The following is a 20,639-nucleotide window of genomic DNA, read 5'->3' on the forward strand; positions in this document are numbered from 1 at the left end:
ATGAGGCAGCATTTTGCATCTAGCCCATCCTCCGTATGCGAAAATTTTCCAAAGGGGAGGGGGGCAGTGGCGGCGGAACCGGGGGGGGGGGGGCTTGGGGGGATCAGCCCCCAATGAAAAAGTTGAGGGGGCAAATGCATGATAAGCCCCCCCCCCCCCATATTTACCAAGGCTCCGAAACGTGCATCTGCCCATTTTTCAATGCATATATACTTGTCGATCTGTCCGATGCACACGTATACTAAATAGGTGTAATAATTTTAGTAAATGCTGGGGGACCCTCGGCCCGTCCCCTGGCTATAGACCACATTGTCACCCCAACCGCGTCTTCACGCCCCGTGAAAAGTGGAAGCAGTGAGTGTGAGTACCGGTAAGCGCAACACAACTTCGTCTTAGGCCAATGACTTGCTTCATTTCAATCGTTCTCCAACATCCCCTTACTACACTCAAAAACGTCTTTGCGAATACACTACGAGTAATAGCTACTCTCTTAAAACACCATCGAATATACAAATTACAATGTTTTTACAGACTTTTACGTGCAATCTGAGAAATTGCAGGCTTGAGACCCATATTTTAGTGCTAGGTATTCGCTGCATAAAACACTCGGGAAGTGCCATTTCCGGCCATCTGGGGGTTTGAAAAACCCAACATTTTCTTGTACGCTCCGCGCCAACCGATGGTGGCGCTCCGCTTAGATAGTCTCTACACATTAGCCCCCCCCCCAATAATTTTCCAGTTCCGCCGCGCCTGGAGGGGGCACCCACTCCCCTTAGATCCCTCCCCCAGGACGGCGATCCGTATCCACCTAAGTGCCCCCCATCAAATGCTGGTGCCCCCCTGTGCCCCCCCCAGACTGAAAAGTCTGGTGACGCCACTGACTATAAGGCGTATATATCAGTTCTGAGGCAGTGGAAAATTGTGAGGACATTTTAAATGATGGTACAGTAGTTGCATTTTCAACTGTGACAAAAGTGGGTTTCCACTGGCAGGAGAAAGTGTTGGCCCCAAGAGAGACAAAGAACATCTACCAGTTGAGCAACACGGACAAAAGACAAATCACCATCCTGGCCTATATGAACGCTACAGGGTTTTTCTTGGAGCCTATGTTAATCTTCCAGAACAGCTGCTTCTGTTACAGCCCCTGTAGGGTGCTCCAGAGGAATGGTGCGTAGGACAATCCTCAAACGGCTGGATTAACACGGAAGTTTTTTACGAATGGATGGCAAATTTGTTTTGACCGAGAATTAAGAGAAAGGACATCACCTTCCCTATCATCCTGCTAGTTAAAGGGCATAGCTCTCACATCACCCTCGAGACTGCAAACTTCTGTGCTGAAAACAAATCATCCTATATTGCCTGCCCATTCATCGCATGGACTTCAGCCGTGCAATCTGAGTCTCTTCAGAAGTATAATAACTGTAATAACACAAGCATTCCACATTGCCACATTCTACGTTTATTTGAGTCTTATATGGGACGAGAGGAATTGCCCTTTAATATCTTTTGCTGTGAATGCTATTGTAAAAGTCAGTTCATATTTGCTATAATTGAACAATTTTACAATTCACTTTAAAATTTCTATTCCAGTATCCTATACAGTATAAATTTCTGGGTAAAGATTTTTGTTATCACATTAACCATGCTGACTTCAAAACTCTTGGTATTTTGAACATCAATACTAGGGCTGAACAGCTTCGTCTTAATCATGTTTTTAATGTTTTCCATGGTACCTCTCCAGTTTATATGAGGGAGAATTTTATTAGAGTAAAACAAGAGGTAGTATATTTAATTTTCAACTTCCCAAAATTAAAACGCACAATGCTGGGTCTTTTTATTACAATGCAATTAAAAACTGGAACAGGCTACCTGTAAACAAACTCAATCCTACTGAAATACAATTTTTAAAAAGAAGCCAAAAGCCTACCTTTTAAATCATATGAATGTCTAGCTTGTAAATATCTTTCTTGCTCTTTTTGTTTTTTTTTACATTGTTTGTATGCACAGTTTAGATGTTTTAATAGTTTATTTCTTATCTTTTGTATTTTTAAGGTTATAAGGACCCCTTTGGAAATGAGCTTTTAGCTTAAAGGGTTATCTTTGGCATGTTATTTTCTTTTTGATGCATTTAAGTATATTCCATCTTGTATTTTAAAGGTTTATCTATATGTGCAATTTTTTGGTTGTTGTATATAGATGAAGAATGATAATTTGCCGAATAAAATCGAATAAAATCAACTTTAACAAATTGTATCTTGCGATTCTTATACTCCACCGTACAAAACTTGGTATGATTTTGAAGACAGAATTACACTGTTTGCCAGCTTCAATTCTGAGTTTTGTGTACAATTTTTGTTATTGGGTGGGTCGACCATGTTCGCTAGCTTCAAATGAGTCCTATATTTACAAAGTCAATGCAAACTGTTCCGGGAACACCCCTACTCTTAGATCCCTCCCCAAGGACAGCATCACAAATAACCCTAAGCCTCCTGCTGCCAAAAAATCTAGATCAGCCCCTGTATTTTTTTTTGTAGTTTTAATTAGTTGCCTAGACAGCTACGAGTTAGTTTGTGAAGGGAGGGTAATAGGCACAAATTTGGCAACAAAACCCCAAACGTACCATCCGTAATCATACGAGGTGGGGGTGTCTTCCCCCCCCAAAAAAAATTCTGAAGACCTAAGATATGGGCAATAAATCTGTGCAAATAAGGGCAAATGATAGCACCATTTTGCATATAATCCCCATATATAAACAAAATTTTCAAAGGGGAGGGGATACCCCATTAGACCCCTCCCACGGGAAGACGGTCTGAAGTCGGGCAACAGTTTGACTTTCTGTGAAGAACGGTTCTGTCCCCTCCCCAACTTTGCGGCAAGTAGTTCTACCGGTCTACCCTTCCCCCTCCCTCCCACCCCAGTCAGAAATGAACATTTCTATAGTTACCCCCATTATAGTAGCTGTGATTGCCATCCCATCACCACCCCCACCACTATTATAGCCTATTCTATATTAAGTAGGGCATATGCTTAAAGAAATATCAGCTTGCAGCATATCAATTATGTTGATGCACGCAAGTCTACTGAAACGATACTTAGCATGTATCTGCAAGTCTGTTCATTGATCTAGTGCAGGGTTGTCCAACCTTTTGCAGAGGAGGGCCACATGGAATGATTATGATGAAGGAGGGGGCAGCATGAACCCTACGCTCGATTTTTTGCCCGAAGCCCAAGGCAACAAAATATGAGCATTGTGCGCGTAGCGCACTGATTTATTTTCCTTCCTGATAAAACAGATGAATAAAGTCTAGCCGCCCCCCCCCCGTCCGCTGAGAGAGTCACACAAACTGACCTGTATGCATTTTTTTTTACCTAGAAGGTTTGATTGATTGCTGATATAGCTTCAAACTGTTATCAATAAATCTGGACACCAGAATTTCGCACGGTAGAGCACCTTTGGCGGGCCGGACGCAACCCTGCGGCGGGCCGGACTGTGGCCCGCGGGCCGTAGGTTGGATAACCCTGATCTACGTAGTGGGTTGGTTCTGTCCCTAAATACCCTTTCCCTTCGTAGAGCTCGCTGGTTTTCTCTTTCTAGCAGCCCAAAAGCCATATACATAGCCATCATTGGCATCCACATTAAACACCTAAATAAGCAATGTGTTTTGATTGAAATTTCCCGCCTAATTGACATGTGTAACGAGACGAAAAATGACGGACGGTTTCAAACAAGAGTGAAGTTACCACAATTTATTTCGTATATGACTCCTTAACTCCGTAAAAGTATCGAAATACAAAAATAGAAAACTTACAGTACTAAATACAACATTTTTATAGTTTGTTTTTTGGCACAAATAAAACTACACAAATATCACTATTGCACAAACATGAACCAGCAAATACACATGAAGAATGCATTTAACTTATAATATATAAACACCAAAATACCTCTTTAGCCCTTTAATGTCTAGAACTTCCAGAAACCACTATTATGAAATGCATTACTTGGCATTACTTTCCATGGCTGTTTCGGATCTCAGATCTTAGATATAAATTACGTATTCTGGCTAGACGCAACCAACGCCAGTACAGTAGTCCTTTTTCCGTGTGCGCCCAATATATGTATATATATCAAAGGACATTGAAAAGGACTTATTACGTGAAACAAATCACGAGGGTTCAAAAAGCCAATCACGCAAGGTCCTCGTTCAAACATGAGCGAATAATTATGCAGCTGAATCTGAACAATTTGAGGTACTGTATTGTCAAACAAAGTTACCAAATGTTATGTAACAGACAACAATACGAAAACACGCAAAATACATTTCACTACATGGCCCCTCAAAATGAGAAATCATTTTATACGCCAAACACTTAACATGCTACAGAGTACATAAATGCTTAGTATACAATCTTAGAGTGGACTATGGCCCCTCATGACTACTCTCCTCTGAAGTCTTAACTAATACTATCAATTTATGAATTGGTCTATCAAGAACATTAACAGTACCTTGTCGTTTACCCTTATTATCAATGTTAAAAGCTAACCTAAAGTTTCACCTTAGGAACATATTTGTCACTACCTTCAATTGTCTCTTGTGCTCTAGCCATGGGCCACCTATTTCTTGGCTTGTCAACCCCAACCTCTATGTTGACAGATGGCGAACACCACTTTTGCCTGACCTGAAGATTTTGAAGGTATTCCTTCCTCCATCTGGACCAAAATACATTTAATAAATATTGTACTCTACGCCATCACTTTCTAGAATACATATCTGCAGAGTCAAACTGACCTGGAGGTGGAAGAAGTATCTTCGACTTCAAAATAATTACATGATTAGGAGTTAACGGCTCTAATGACAATGGATCATACAGAGTTTATGTAAACTTGGACGGCTATTAATAATAGAAGTGGTTTCATACATAAATGTCCTAAGGGACTCATCATTGCGTTGAGTCCCTAACTTGTGTAGCATAGATTCCAAAATTCCACGAACCTTTTTAATCTGTCGTTCCCAGACACCAGCCATATGACTAGCTTGTGGAACATTAAACTTAAATTCAATATAATCACAACCCAGCTCAAGCAAGCTTTTACTTACATCTTGGTTCATTTCCTTTAATGCAGCTAACAACTTGTTATTTGCCCCTACGAAAATTATTAGTGCCCTGATCACAACGCAATTGTCTTACAGGGCCACGTATAGCTTGAATGCCTCGTAATGCATTCAAAAAAGAGTCGGTGGTCAATGAATTAGCTACCTCTAGGTGTACCGCCCTTCAGGCCATACACGTAAATAACACGCCATACCTCTTTAACTCCTTACAACCTCCCTTCACAAGCCAGGGACCAAAACAATCTACACTGCAATATGTAAAGGGTGGACTAGACTCCACTCGATCAACTGGTAAGTCTGACATTTTCTGTTGACCCAAACTACCACAAAGCCGTCTACAAGTAACACATTTGTATATCACTTTACCAATTAAAGAAAGTTCTACCACCAATAATCCAATAACCATTTGCCCTAATTTCGTTTGAAGTTAAAACTCTACCCTGGTGGGCAACTAACTCATGAAAATGTCTCACAAGGAGCTCTGCAACATGGCATAACTTAGGAATAATTACAGGATGCTTCACCTTAAACTCGAAGCTAGATTTGGATATACGACCACAAACCCGAATAACACCATTTTCATCCAAAAATGGATCTAGAGCATAGAGTGGACTGCCTTTCTTTAAGCATTGTACTGGATCACTATTTAATGTACGAAGGATTTGAAGCTCTTCCTTAAATGCATAGGACTGAACTATTCGCAGTATTTCATTCTCGGCTTCAAACAAAGAATCTACAAAGTTCCCTAACCGGAAGGAAGGTTTTACTAGCCTTAGCCTTAAGCATAGCCTTTAGCCAAAGGCATAATGCAATAGCTTTCCTTGCTTTAAACCGACTCGAAAAGGAGCTTAAACGATCTACTTCCAGATGATTAGAGCATTTGACACTGGAAAATGCTACCTGGCAACATTTAACCTCTGGGTCATGATCAAAGACCTCAAGGTTTGTAACGTGCTTAACCAGTGGGAGTTGACTTTGCCATAACATCTCTGGCCCTCTAAACCAGCTTGATGTCCTTAATTCATCAACTGTAAGTCCACGAGAGGCACAGTCACTGGGATTTTCAAACCCTTTAATAAAATGCCATTGGCTACTATTACTCATTTCATGAATCACCCTATTTGCCACAAACACATGAAATCTTTTGACATCATTATTGATATACCCAAACATTACCTGACTATCAGACCAGAAATATTCATTGATAAAATTGTACTCCAACTCTTGTTTCAACAAGGCACTCATTTTTACCGACAATACAGCTGCAGTCAGCTCTAGGCGTGGTACTGTAACAGGCCTACGGGGAACAACCCTAGACTTTCCAAGAACGAAGCTACAATGAACTTTACCTTCACAATTAGTCATGCGCAGGTAAGAACAGTAACCATACCCAATGGCGCTAGCATCACAGAAATGATGCAGTTCTGTCTTTGTAACGGTGCCAAGTTCAACAGGCTTAAAACACCTATCAATTCTTATGGTTTCTAACTTAGATAAACCCATCCTCCACTTTTCCCACTTACTATGTAACTCATCTGACAAGGGGCTATCCCAATCTAAATGATCATAACATAATTGCTGTAAGATTTGCTTTCCTGGAAGCACAACTGGAGCTATAAACCCATACGGGTCATACACCGAAGCAATGGTAGAAAGGATACCACGCCGTGACAAAGGGCTATCACTAAGTGTTATCTTAAATTGAAATTCATCTGATTCAATACACCATTGTACTCCAAGAACCCGATCTAAATGAGTTGCATTTGAGGAGAGATCAGCAGAAAATGTCTTTGTTTTTCTTCATAATATCTAAATCATTTATTCACAAACTAAAGGAATATTTCTACCAAAAGATTTTTAAATGAAATTCTAAGTACAGAGAACTTTGACAGCTATGCAAATATTCCAAATGAATCAGGTTTGGAGGATAAATCAACAAGAAGATTATAATAGCCTAAGGAAAGCTTCCAAAGAGCATTTGCCAAGATGGCATCACAGGCCCCCTGATGTGATCCAACTTCCTGGAGTAGTTGAGGGTTTGCCAGTCAAAAATGGTCACATTCAATCAAACATGTATATCAAGTTAGGGGCATGATATTGAGATGGGTTTTTAATCTAGCAGTGTGGAATATTTTTCTCTTCAATAAAATATTACATTGTCTGTCACCAGTTACCCATTTCCAGATGGACGACAGAGTAACTCTTGTTAATAACCTCTTAGAGCAACTCCCTACTAGAGACACTGGTTTTTATAAGTCCACCATTTCCAAGGTCAAGTGGGAGATGGTGGCATTCCACCAATTTACACCGGAAGAGTGTCAGCAGGAGTGGGAGTGTATACAAGCTGATGTAAGTAGATATGGGAATAGCTTTGTTGACAAGATGTATCCACTATTCTATGAAGTTGTGAAGAGAGTCTAGACAACAGCTGGAAGAGAGGGGAGAGGGAGGCAGGGGGAGTGGAAGTTGATACAAGCTGATGTAAGTACAGTAGATATGGGAATAGCTTTGTTGACAGATGTATCCACTATTCTATGAAGTTGTGAAGAGAGTCTAGACAACAGCTGGAAGAGAGGGGAGAGGGAGGCAGGGGGAGGGAGTTGATACAAGCTGATGTAAGTAGATATGGGAATAGCTTTGTTGACAGATGTATCCACTATTCTATGAAGTTGTGAAGAGAGTCTAGACAACAGCTGGAAGAGAGGGGAGAGGGAGGCAGAGGTAGGGAGGATGGGAGGGATCAAACAAGGTAGGTTTTAGGAAGCTCCTGGGTCAAACACCTGGACAGATTATCACCAAAGCTGTTTTTGGTTGTTGTCACAGAAATTGGATCCCTGATGACTACCATTTTATTGTGCATACACATTAGCATGATTCTTGATCCAGATAGAAATGCATTATGCTGCTTTGATATTTTTTGTATTCTGCGTTGATATTTTTTGTATTCTGTGTTGATATTTTGTGTATTCTGAGTTGATATTTAACGTATTCTGCACTGATATTTGATGTATTCTGCGTTGATATTTTGTGTTCATGTCTTGTTCTTTGTCTTGTTCTTTTTAGATTCGGAAGAAAAAAACTGCAAACCAAATCGTCACAGATGCCATTGATTTGGCTAAAAGCTTAAAGTACCACCCAAAGCGGAGTGCTGTAAGTGGTGTGCAAAAGTAGAATGTAAAGGAGAACACAACCAACAGAATTGGTGAACATGTGTTCAGTATGATTTTCTAAAGGTCTATTTATGACATTCAAAAATATCAGTTTTTAAGATCTACTCATATTGAGAATGTACAGGTGTAGTGGGCATCACTATACCTGGTTGCTTCAGAAGCAATTGTTTTAACACACAAACATGATTAATAAATTCCTCACTCCACCATCAAGAAAAACTAATAGTTTCTTCGTTTATTTATATTATTGTCTGTCACCAGATACCCATTTCAAGATGGAAGACAGGTTGACTCTCGTTAGTAACCTGTCAAAACAACTTCCAAAGAAAGACACCTGTTTCTATAAGTCCACCATTTCAAAGGTCAACTGGGAGATGGTGGCATTTCAACCATTCACACCCAAAGAGTGTCAGCAGGAGTGGGAGTTGATACAAGCTGATGTACAGTAAGTAGATATGGGTATAGCTTTGTTGACAGATGTATCCACTAATCTATGAAGTTGTGAAAAGAGTCTAGACTCCAGCTGGAAGAGAGGGCAGAGGGAGGCAGAGGGAGGGAGTTGATACAAGCTGATGTAAGTAGATATGGGAACAGCTTTGTTGACAAGATGTATCCACTATTCTATGAAGTTGTGAAGAGAGTCTAGACTCCAGCTGGAAGAGAGGGGAGAGGGAGGCAGGGGGAGTGGGAGTTGATACAAGCTGATGTAAGTAGATATGGGAATAGCTTTGTTGACGGATGTATCCACTATTCTATGAAGTTGTGAAGAGAGTCTAGACAACAGCTGGAAGAGAGGGGAGAGGGAGGCAGAGGGAGGGAGGGAGTTGATGCAAGCTGATGTAAGTAGATATGGGAACAGCTTTCGGTGCAGTCATTCCTCCAGCTCTTGATGGAGTCTTTAACAGTGGAATGTGCTTTAAAATGAAGCTTTTACCTTGAGCTACCTTATCATGTGACATATCTCTCTTTCTCTTCCATCAGCAAAAATATGTCACCAAGTACGCGGATGAAATGAAGGATTACAACGTCAAGAAGACAGATTTCTAGTACGATTGCAGTTGGATATATTTTTGTTTCAATTTCTTCAGTTATTATCCCCTGCCTCTCATGTCTCAACATACTGTCAACCATACTGTTAAAAGGATACACAAACCTAAATGCAATCTTTAGATTGTGTCATAGGTTTAGCTATATAACAGCTATGTGACAGTTATGTGACAGCTAAGAAACAGTCTTCTTCCATTTTGGGAGATGGTCAAAGTTGAGTATAAGGGCTGTCATTATTTAAAGGTTGTGAAGACTCGCGCAAAAAGAAACATCTAATGCGGGTATTCTGACTTAGTTTCCAATGAGGTGTAACAGAAACTCTGAACAGTGTCATAGTGATTTACATTAGTGTCTCACCAGTTGATCCTTTTGTTTTCGAAAAGAAGGGGAGTTTTGTTAGTGTTGACTTTGTTGACTTTGTTTTCACCTCTTTCTACAGGATCACTGGTGGGGTTTTGAGAGTTAGTGTTGGACTATATATTTAATCAAGCGAACATTCAAGTGAACATTCTAGTGAACATTCAAGTGAACTTTCAAGTGAACGATATGGTGAACATTGTTTAGTGAGTGAACATACTAACTGTGTATATACAAATAGTGAGTGAATCATATTAGCGTGCAACAGTTTTATCCTACAAATACCTACTTTAACATGGTAGCAGAGCGAGGTTGCTGAAATAAACACAATGGCGAATTATAAGACCCCACCAGTCTTTAGTGAAGCAAAACCATATTCAAGATGGATTGAAGAAGTTAAAGCATGGCAAGAGGTTACCGACCGTAAGAAAGAGAAGCATGGCTTAGCCGTAGCTCTATCATTACCGGAAGAAGGAGCTAAATCTATTAGAGATAAAGTGTTTAACGAAGTTGATCTGGAGGATTTGAAGGAAACTGTGTTTCCACTCTTATCAAATTCATGGACAATGTTTTTAAGAACAATAAGCTATCAGCTGCATATGAGGCTTATACCTCATTTGACCGTTACAGAAGACAGACAGCGACAACAATGGAAGAATTTGTGACAGAATTTGAGAAGTTATACAATAAAACAAAGAAATACAAGATGGAGCTACCCAAACCAGTCCTCGCATTCAAACTTCTTGAGAGTGCTCAATGAGAGCACAAAGACCGACAATTGGTGCTTACTGCAGTTGACTATAAAGAACCTGATAAGATGTTTGAGCAAATGCAGAACTCCTTGAAGAAATTCTTTGGGCAACAATCAATGCCTCCACCTGAGGCCAAAGAAGGAGTGGCTGTCAAGACAGGGTTTTATTTCTTATTGTTGTTTGTTTTCCACTGAATAAACACCATAGCAACATGAACCTGTGTTTTGGCCATTACATTATCTTTGCCTCAAACAAACATGACAAATGTGAGAACCGAAGCTTTTGTTTCTATACAACTTTACAAGTATTTATGAGGTCTTCAATCAGGCTTTGGGTTCTCAGGACACAGGGTGCACTATAACCCTACATTTACGTTTTTGTAGAAGATCTAACAAGTTTTATCTGCTACAAAAATCTACGAAAAAACTTGCCGTTTGCTGGGTGCGATTGTAGCTCTGTATTCACGATACTAGGGTTGAGGATCCTTCACAAATAACTGGCATCGAGTAGGCCTACTGTACTCTCCTTATAATTGATGAAACTTATTTTTTTTCTTGGCTAAATCTATTAAGCCAACTGCAACTTACTTAAGTTAGGCAATGCTATTACGTAATTGCCACTATGAACAAGACACATCTCAGTTTGTCTCTGGCTCAGAAATGTATTTTCCATTGACTGCATCCTCAACCCCCTCTGAGTCCGATCTGCAATTGGTCGTTAGATCACAAAATGAGTAAATAGGTATACGTACACATACATACACACTGTACACATAATGTATCTAGGCTACCCCTGGTCACAATGTCTGCTGCTGGGAGTGTCCCCAGGATGGGTCAATGTGAAAACAGTGGTCACCAAGCAAAATGGCTTGAATACCTGCTGCAGGCATATAAGGCACTTTCCAATTTGTAAATGTAGTACTGCATTACTTAATTGTGAATGCTTAAGTAGTTTTGTACTCAACAGGTTGCAAGGTTTTGTTGATTAGCTAATAGAAGTACTTGTTGAGTACCTAATGAGATAACCATAATAAAGTAGAAGAATAATTTAGTGATCTTTTGTTCATAAAATATTCTGCTTATGATAACTGCTATTTATTCTAGTATGTTTGTATAGTAATGTTCCTAATGTTCCAAACTTTAAACCAAACTCAAAACCCTTACTGAACAAGTTAGAGAAGGCTCTCTATGACAAACAGCAAGGCAAGCCCACCAGACCACCAATGTAAGTAATAATTTAATGGGCTGCTAAAATCAAGTTTCCACAAGTTGGTCTTTTCCTTAATTTACAGCAACATCAGTGACTGTGCAGGCTCATGGGAGCAGCCCAAGTTTATCCACAAACTGATGAAGGCTGAAAACATGAATATCAGAAAGAATTAGTCTGTGATTTCTATTTGCTCTCATGTGACATATACTTTTACGACAAAAAATCTTACTTGTGCCAGTACAAAACCAAGTATTTTCATGGAATTTTTTTACATTGCATGTCTTAGGAATGGCTACCGTCTCTTCATGAAGAAGATGCAGGCCAATAGCAAAGAGTGGAAGAAGCCCTCAGACAAGGACAGAATGGAGTACGATAGTCCAGGTAAGGTAGTTTAATAGCTGGACAGAATGGAGTGTAATAATAGGACAGTCCAGGTAAGGTAATTTCTTCAGTTATTATCCCCTGCCTCGCATGTCTCAACATACTGTAAACCAAAAATACTGTTAAAAGCATACACAAACCTACAACTGCAATCTTTAGATTGTGTCATAGGTTTAGCTATATGACAGCTATGTGACAGTTATGTGACAGCTAAGAAACAGTCTTGTTCCATTTTGGGAGATAGTCAAAGTTGAGTATAAGGGCTGTCATTATTTAAAGAAACATCTAATGCGGGTAAATCTGACTTAGTTTCCAATGAGGTGTAATAGAAACTTACAGTGTCATAGTGATTTACATTAGTGTCTCACCAGTTGATCCTTTTGTTTTCGAAAAGAAGAAGGGGGAGTTTTGTTAGTGTTGACTTTGTTTTCACCTCTTTCTACAGGATCACTGGTGGGGTTTTTGAGAGCTAGTGTTGGACTATATATTTAATCAAGCGAACATTCAAGTGAACATTCTAGTGAACATTCAAGTGAACTTTCAAGTGAACGATATGGTGAACATTGTTTAGTGAGTGAACATACTAACTGTGATACAAATAGTGAGTGAATCATATTAGCGTGCAACTCTGAACAGTTTTATCCTACAAATACCTACTTTAACACGGTAGCAGAGCGAGGTTGCTGAAATAAACAATGGCGAATTATAAGACCCCACCAGTCTTTAGTGAAGCAAAACCATATATATTCAAGATGGATTGAAGAAGTTAAAGCATGGCAAGAGGTTACCGACCGTACGAAAGAGAAGCATGGCTTAGCCGTAGCTCTATCATTACCGGAAGAAGGAGCTAAATCTATTAGAGATAAAGTGTTTAACGAAGTTGATCTGGAGGATTTGAAGAAGGAAACTGGTGTTTCCACTCTTATCAAATTCATGGACAATGTTTTTAAGAACAATAAGCTATCAGCTGCATATGAGGCTTATACCTCATTTGACCGTTACAGAAGACAGACAGCGACAACAATGGAAGAATTTGTGACAGAATTTGAGAAGTTATACAATAAAACAAAGAAATACAAGATGGAGCTACCCAAACCAGTCCTCGCATTCAAACTTCTTGAGAGTGCTCAGTTAGAGCACAAAGACCGACAATTGGTGCTTACTGCAGTGGACTATAAAGAACCTGATAAGATGTTTGAGCAAATGCAGAACTCCTTGAAGAAATTCTTTGGGCAACAATCAATGCCTCCACCTGAGGCCAAAGAAGGAGTGGCTGTCAAGACAGAGCCAACATTCCTCACAACACAAGAGACAGCTTTCTTCACTGGCTATAGAGGAACAGGACAAGGAAGATATGGTTACAGACAGTCAGGTGCTCCAAATTATGAGAGACCAAACACTTCTGGAAGAGGTCGAGGCAGTAGAGGAGGTGGGCGAAATATGAGGGGCACTGCAAAACACCTTAACCCTATTGGCCCTGATGGTTATCCATTAAAGTGCAGTAGCTGTGAGTCAATCAGACATCTGCTGAAAGATTGTCCTGATTCTTATGAAAATATGCAGAAGAGTGTTTAAGGCAGATGTTAAGGACGAAGAGGCTGTTTTGTTTACGGGTAATAAACAAATAGAGACAGAAGTTCTAATGAATGAGGCTGTGGGTGCTGCCATCCTTGATAGTGCATGTAGTTCTACTGACATGTTATCTGGATATGCCTGATGAAGAGAAACAGGCCAGAGTGATGAGAAGTAAGAGTGACACGGTTTTCCAATTTGGTGGTGGGAAGCGCTTGAAGTCCATAGGAAAAGTCACCATTCCCTGTGAAATTGCAGGGGTCAAATGCCAAATAACCACAGATGTTGTAGACAGTGATATTCCCCTCCTCCTTGGTAAACCAGCAATGAAGAAAGCTAAAGTGAAACTTGATTTGGAGAATGATTGCGCCACAATCTTTGGAGAAACAGTTGAACTACAGTGTACCTCATCTGGGCATTACTGCATCCCCATAGTTGAAACTACCATGCCCATTGGTGATACAGTTGAAGATTTACTGTCAGTAGATGAGAGGAGAACAGAAGAAAACAGAAAAAGAATTGAAAAGCTGCACAAGCTAAAATACCTGTTGGAAGATGCTGATGTGTCTGACAAGACAACTTTAGATTTAGTTGATGGTGTTGTCTCTAAGTGTGAAGTCTGCAAGCAATACAAGAAGACACCTTCAAGGCCTGTAGTTGGTCTACCTTTGGCCAAAGAGTTTAATGAAGTGGTGGCATTAGATCTCAAAGAGTGGAAGAGTGGCATATACTTTCTACATATTATAGATGTTGCTACGCGTTTTAGTGTTGCTGGTGTGATTCGTCACAAGAACCCAAAGGTGATTATTGAGAAGGTGATGAAACTATGGATTGGAAGTGGTATGGGTGCACCCAGAAAGTTTCTCTCAGATAATGGTGGAGAATTTGCCAATGAAGAATTCAGACACATGGCTGAAAACCTAAATATCGAGATTTGGAATACTGCAGGATACAGTCCTTGGCAAAATGGCCTTTGTGAGAGAAATCATGCTGTTGTTGATAATTGTGTTGAGAAGATCTTGGAGGACTATCCCAATATGGATATAGAACTTGCTCTTGTGTGGGCTGTAAATGCAGATGGTGTATGGATATAGTCCCTATCAGCTGGTGTTCAGTAGAAATCCCAATCTACCGTCTGTAATGACTGACAAAGCTCCTGCTTTACATGGCACTACAGTGAGTGAAATCTTTGCAAAGCATTTAAATGTGCTTCATTCAAGCCGTAAAGCATTTATTCAAGCTGAAGCCTCAGAGAAAATCAGACGGGCACTCCGACATAAGATAAGAAGCTCTGGTGTACCAACCTGGTGACAAGGTGTTTTACAAGCGAGATGGTAGTACTAAATGGACAGGACCATGTAAAGTCTTGGGACAAGATGGTAAGGTGGTATTCGTTCGCCATGGTAGTGTATATGTAAGGATGCATCCCTGCAGATTAACAAGAGTTGGTAAAGAGTTCAACAAATCATCTGAAAGTGATCTCAGGCATGAGTTACCTAACGAAGGGAATGATGATGGTTCTCAACATGAATCAAAGGGTGGAGTTGAAGACATGCCTGTTAATCCAACAGTGGAGGAAGCTATGATAATGTTGACATTCTTCGAACTGTTACAGGTGATGATAATGAGGAAAGAGATGCTACCAGAAATCAACATCAAGTTTACCAGAGGAACAGAATACACTCTGTTCAAACACTACCAAAGGTGAAACAGAATATCACATACTTACCAACAAGTAAAGACACATGGATTGAATGTGAGGTTGTAAGGAGATCAGGAAAGGACACTGGAAAATACCGTAACTGGTTTTATGTGAAGAATAAAGATGGTTCAGATATTCAAGAACTTGATTTTGAAAATGGATGTGGAAGACTGGAAGCTAATAGAAGACAGTTCAAATGAGACAGACATTTCTAGCTCCAGGGAAGAGGCTAATGTAGTTTTCATACCAGTTCACAGGCATGAAGAGGCAGAAGTTAAATTGGCTAAAAATGAGGAGCTATCAAATTGGACGAAATTTCAGGTGTATAAAGAAATAGAGGACTGGACAGCCAGTAATCTCAACTAGATGAGTGATAACAGAGAAGTCAGTTGATGGTAAGAAGATTGCTAAAGCCAGACTTGTGGCACGTGGTTTTGAGGAGCAAAAATGTGTACAAGCTGACTCTCCAACAGTTTCAAAAGAGACTTTAAAGGTTTTCCTTGCACTTGCATCCACACACTCCTGGAGATGTCATTCCATTGATATCAAAGCTGCTTTTCTACAAGGTAATGAGATCAACTGAGATGTTTCTAAGACCACCTAAAGGGGCGAATGCTCATGGCAAAATGTGGAAATTAAGGAAGTGTGTTTATGGTTTAAATGATGCTTCTAGAAACTGGTATTTCAGCGTTCGAGATGAACTTAACAAACTTGAATGTTCCCATTCAGAAGTAGACTTGGCATTATTTTACTGGCATCATGACGACAAACTTAGTGGTATGCTCATAATGACAACTCGCACTGGCCTAGGAAGTCTGCAAACTTGCGAAGTGCAAGTCCTCATTAGGTTGGATGTTAGGCCACCCTTCAAGTTTAGATTTAATTGCATCTGCGATTGCTAAATTATTACCATATCTACTGTATCGTCAAGAAGTTTTCGTACCTCTATATAGGTGGAATCAGAAGGAACCAAGAAATAGCCCTCCAATGCATCTTTTGGTGGACCACTAAGGTACTGTTTAAGATAGTATATTTTCTCAGAAGGGGGTATGTCCTTATTCTCTAACAATAAATCAATAGCACACTTCCAGCCAGGATACTGTAACGGGTCACCACTAAATATTTCAGGTTCTGGAACTGGAAGTCTATTTAGAGATACTTGATACAAAAAATCATTAGTCAAATTACCTAGGTTGGCACGGGTTGCCGTAGGCTGCTCATTGTTTCCACCTGTTATGGGAACATTAGATTTAGTGACGCCTTGTCTTAGTACGGGTTGCTCTAAATTTGCCTCATATGGTAGGTGCTACCTATCCTGTGGGTAATTAACATCACCCAGGGTTTCAACATAATTTCGAGCATATTTAAGACTATCTTCTGGGAAATCCATGTGCCCTGAACCCTGTTCTTCAATTGCATCCAATTTTACCTTAGCTATGGATAATTCTGACCTTTGCAATTCAGCTTCATGTTTTGCCCTTAACTCTAATTGCTGGACCTCAAATTTTGCCTTCATTTCTATTTGTTTCAGTTTGGCATCATGGGCTGCAATTGTTGTTACAATTTCATCTTTCGTAGAAGAATGAAATTTTGCCGACACTGATGATTTTGAACTTGGAGTCTTGGCTAGTTATAGAATGAATATACTCAGAAGCCCTCTTTATTAGATTAGAGTGTTATAATTCTATTGCCTCAAAAATTGAATATTTAGAAGGCCGAGGCTATCCTTACCACTAGTCGTAACAATTATTTATAAACTATTCTTACAACATCGGCGAATTCATGCGAATTCAAAGTAAATAAAGCAACTGTGCATGTAGTAGGGGTAACCCTAACTGTAACCCTCAATCCAACCCTAACCCTGAACCTAACCCTAACCGGATATTATTGTTACTCCTGGTCGTAAAAATAGTACTCCTAGTCATAAAATTAGCAACTGCGCATGCGCAAAAGGGAATTATTGTTACGACTAGTCGTAAGAATAGCCACTTTGTGTTTAGAACCCATTTGATCAACGGTCGAAAGCAAATTCTCAACTTCGATGTACACATTAGACAAATCTGCCATAGTTTTACAACATCACGTTCGGCCTTAACATCTACAAAATTGCTCCTTTCAGAAAGAAGGCATTTCTATCGTTAACACATGTTTATGCCACTTAGAGATTATGCCTCTAAATCTTTGCTCCTTTTGACCCAACTGATACTGAAAATCCTTTGACGAGTATTAAACCCAGACGTTTGGTCTACAGAAACCGTGCCCTCATTATCGGCATACTGAATTGTTAAAGGTTCAACTCAAAATACCATATGATGATAGGACCGAACACACAGTCACTCATAACACAGTTATAAAATCAAGGCTACCAAACCTAACACTATTTTACTACTATACAACGATATCAATATTCATACAGTCCTACATAGACTAGACTGTCACGACACAAAACTAACGGTATGAAACAGATAGAAAGATATAAAACGGATATCAAAAATATATATATATATCAATACTAAGCCTTTACATTGCAACCATTATACCTTATAATTCTGTAAAGTTCAGAGAGTAACGACACCGGTCTTTGCGGTAATAGTAACGAAGGGTTACATGGCTACAGGCCTGGAACATCGCAGAACTGGCTGCATATTGCTTGTTAATGGTCAACGATACGAAGATAGCAACCTACTTCAACAGTTCCTCAAAATAACAAATACCTGTTTTATGGTATAGCCAGAACGTCGTTCAAACTGGTAAATTTTAACTATACCGATGGATGAATATGGAGGCCGTGACACGTCTGCCGTAGTTTGGCTGCAAATAATGTAGAGCTAGTCGAAGATGGTGATAGAATGAAGTTCCCGAAGATTTCCACGCCGATAAAATGTATACGAACAAAGATTCCCTGGAAGACGCACGGAAGTCCCATCCAAGAGTTTTACTGTAACGGTCGTGGCGAGACGAAATATGACGAACGGTTTCAAACAAGAGTGAAGTCCCCGCAATTTATTTCTTCGCATTCGTATATGACTCCATAACTCCGTAAAACTATCGAAATACAAAAAATAGAAAACTTACAGTACTAAAAACAACATTTTTATAGTTTGTTTTTTGGCACAAATAAAACTACACAAATTTCACTATTGCACAAACATGAACCAGCAAATACACATGAAGAAAGCATTTAACTTATAATATATAAACACCAAAATACCTCTTTAGCCCTTTAACGTCGAGAACTTCCAGAAACCACTATTACGAACTGCATAACGTGGCATTACTTTCCATGGCTGTTTCGGATCTCAGATCTTAGATATAAATTACGTATTCTGGCTAGACGCAACCAACGCCAGTAGTCCTTTTTTTCCGTGTGCGCCCAATATAATGTATATATATCAAAGGACATTGAAAAGGACTTATTACGTAACACAAATCACAAGGGTTCAACAAGCCAATCACGCAAGGTCCTCGTTCAAACATGAGCGAATAATTATGCAGCTGAATCTGTATAATTTGAGGTATGGTCAAACAAAGTTAGGCCTACCAAATGTTATGTAACAGACAACAATACGAAAACACGCAAAATACATTTCACTACAACATGGGACACTTAAGAACGATTTCAGGACAAAGATAAGAATGAATTCTCCTTAAGTTGCTTTATGAAATAGAAGATAAGAATGTTCTTAAAGTTAAGAACAATAACAGACTTAAGAAAGATTATTCTTCTTAAGTCCTAGATAAGAATGTTCTTAACTTTTATGAAAAGGGGCGTAGAGTGCAATAGAGCGGATTTTGCATGCAATCGACGAGCAATTGACCAATCAAATGGCCGGAATATAATTAGGTGTTGTATAAAGCCTTATAACCTAAAAATATCTTTGCCTATACGTACGGAAACTTATACGGAAACCTATTGGCTCGCTGAGAGCCAATCAGAATCGAGGAAATAATTTCAGTGTCAGTTCAGTTTGGGAAAAAAATATTCGGCCGCGAGCAAGTGATACACTGTAGTATTCAACATAGATACCTCCATACTCTATCGCTTCTCGGCCTTTTGGCTAAGATCATGTGTAGTATCTGTTCCCTCTCGAGGGGAATGGTGATGCACACCCGACGATGATCACACAGTCACAGTTCCGATGCAAGGGGACTATGGCTGAGAGCGGATCAGTCGTTTGGTAGTTTGGTTTTCGTGCCCAGGTTCTTTCCTGGGTGACTTTTTCTTACAAAGTACCTCCATACTCTATCGATATCAATATGATCAACACGAACAAATTCAAGGTATTCACATTAGCAACTTTCCAGAACTTTTGGTAGGGATATATGAACGAAAGTATATAGTAATCTTAACACAATTAAGCAACTATTCCCAACTACTGCGCCCATTATAGGCAGTCCTCGATCGTTTGTTTACTTGCTTTACTCCGCTCTATACAAGACATGTATAATGTAGCCTATTGGACTGTGTATAGTATACAACACAGTAAAACACAGTGCATTTGTAATTGTATACATGTAGCCGATGTACATATGTACGAGTTGTTTGTGTACTATCGGAGTTGCGATACTTTTAGTTTTATAATCATAAATTCAAAATGTATTCAGTCAATGAATCATGATGGGCCTAGTCGAATATGCAAGGGCCCGACGGCGAGCGAGTGTGTGCCGTACGTTTTACGAACAGCGCCCTTAAACTTAAGAAATCTTACTTCTGGCCCTAACTGGGGGTCCAATTTGTGCCTGTGGGTAAATTTCAATTTTTCTTTAAAAACGTACGACCCGCTTGACTTTTTTTCGCACTTTTCCCGTACAACTACCACTGGACAAGGATCCTATGCAAATTAAAACTCAAACATGCTTTTGCTTGTGAATATAGAGCACACTCAAAGTAGGGCCAGCTAGGCCCTTATCTCATTTTCTGCCATTTTAATTACTTGTTACGAAAAATTGAGAATGTAAATTTTCCTCAAAATTAGCTAAATTGGAAGACAGGTCACATGTCTTCCACAACATCTGCAATATCAGACATAAAATACTTTACATTTATGCAAAAGATGCCTCCAAACTTGACACAAATTTAGGGCTCTTAAAATGCAATCTGGATTTGGTTGCTATGCGGGGTCGTATCCTAGCAACCAAAAAGTTTTCAATTTTTTTTGGCCCACTTTCATCCTTTTAGACATATGGCAAGACACCATATCAATTTCAGGCGATTCTGAGAGGGTAGACGTGGAATCGACCCAAAAATCTGTTGATTTGGCATGGATTGACCCATAGGTCAAGCAACTCTTAATCGATTTCTGGTTAATTTTCGGTGTAGATTCTTGCATGGTGT

At 39.6% G+C, this 20,639-nt stretch overlaps 1 pseudogene; it reads left to right on the top strand.

The window, feature by feature from the left end:
- The first annotated feature begins 19,342 nt into the window (after positions 1-19,342).
- Positions 19,343-19,419, top strand: LOC139978084 (U2 spliceosomal RNA; annotated as a pseudogene).
- The last annotated feature ends 1,220 nt before the right edge of the window (positions 19,420-20,639 follow it).

The sequence above is a fragment of the Apostichopus japonicus genome, chromosome 12 (genome assembly GCF_037975245.1).
Source record: "Apostichopus japonicus isolate 1M-3 chromosome 12, ASM3797524v1, whole genome shotgun sequence".
Lineage (NCBI taxonomy): Eukaryota > Metazoa > Echinodermata > Holothuroidea > Aspidochirotida > Stichopodidae > Apostichopus > Apostichopus japonicus.